We start from the raw sequence: 1,717 nt of genomic DNA on the forward strand, positions 1-1,717 counted from the left end.
CGCAGGTTAACCTGGATGGCCCGGACCCTCCTTGACGAGCGACCAGTAGCCTTGGATCGGCGCAAGAGCCCTCATTAATGTACCAACATCCCTGGTCGTCGCAGATGGCCAATAATTGGCCATCACACATAGACTCATAGATTGACACATAAACTCTATGACTCACACATAACTGATACATATACTCACTAGACCTCATAGACTCATACATAATTGACACATAGACTCCAGTTCAGCTTAACGGGTCCATGCAAGAAATGGGATGGAGGGCTCATCGTTCGGCGCTGGCCCCTGACTGGCACAGGGCCCTTCCATTACTTTAATGTGAACAATAGTCATATGTTATCATGCTTCCTTTTATTGTCATAGGGCCCCGACCAACGCAAGAGGCCCTCTGCCACGTAGGGTTCCGTCCCCGTCCCTGTTAAGGAAATCTTCCCCTGACTGACTCGAGGCCCCTTGTTGATGCAGAATACGTTGGTAAGTACTGTGGGCCCTCGAACGATACAGGAGCCCCGCATTGTTGCAGGGGCCTCGGCCAACTGTAGGTCGCGGGTCCGGTCGTATCTCCGCTTGGAAAACGGACCCCCAGCGCTCAGGCCGACACAGAGTCGACTGTTCGGTGTCGGCGATCCCTTACCGAAGCATAAGGACGCTCTGTCTTAGAGGTCTCATTCGGTACAAAAGGGCCTCTAACTGACATTCGAGATTTCGGTCCTACGAGTCCCTAAAATGGCCTACACTTAATATGACCCTTTGGGCTTTCCAACCTTCCAATCGATCTCCAGCCTGTGATTTTTGGTATCAACATGCTCTGAGGTGGGGCGGGGTGCTTTGCCCCCCCCAAAGAAAAATTCCGGAATAATCTCAAATTTTGCAGCATAGCTGTGAAAATTCAATAGTAGATCGTTTGTTACCAAAAATTTAGGTGCATCTTGTACGGTTGTTGACCTATGGCAGGTCAAAGTCAGACAGTGGATTGAGTGAAGATAAGTTCTAGGGATTTTTTTTCAGTCTCCGCAGCAGTGGAGTGTTAGACGATGTCATACATCTCCGAGATAGCTTCTTAGGCAAAAAAGACAACTGAGTGAACACCTAGGGTCAGGCATGAAAGCCAGACTGAGGTCAAAACCAAACTTTATTGCTCTAAAGCTTTCTGTGTGAGGTAGATCCTGGGGCTCTTTTTGAATTTATTGGTAGCAGGAACTGCATTATGCATCTCCCATGGAGTTTTTAATTGCTAGAATAGGTAACTGACCTAAAACAACCCAGGTCAATATTTTGTTTTTGGGGCATACTGCCCAGCGTAATCTTTGACGCTTATGCAGATCCAAAAATCAATGCAGTCCTGTATAGTTTTGGTCTCCATGCCATATGAATTTAAACAAGATCACTGACCCTAAATGAGCATCAGTGGCCGTTTGCTTAGAATAAATATTTAGGTTCACGGTAGTTGTATGATAAGGTCTGGGGCTCCTTGAACAATAATCTGGAGTTTAACCTTGTTTGACCTTATTTGGCCCGAAGGTCATAACCTAAGAACCTCAGAGCTCGGCACAAGTGAGTTCACGTGCATGCCAACACACCCTGTGGATTTAGTGTCTCTAGCTCTTAGTTTCTGCGATCTCAGTGTGCGGGAGATCAAACTGACCTCAACCCCCACCCGAGCGAAGGGTATTTTACTGGCCACCAGGGAGCGTTTAAGAAACCCTTCGGC

This window comes from Pollicipes pollicipes, unplaced genomic scaffold (assembly GCF_011947565.3).
Source record: "Pollicipes pollicipes isolate AB1234 unplaced genomic scaffold, Ppol_2.1 Scaffold_6052;HRSCAF=7182_pilon_pilon_pilon, whole genome shotgun sequence".
Lineage (NCBI taxonomy): Eukaryota > Metazoa > Arthropoda > Thecostraca > Pollicipedomorpha > Pollicipedidae > Pollicipes > Pollicipes pollicipes.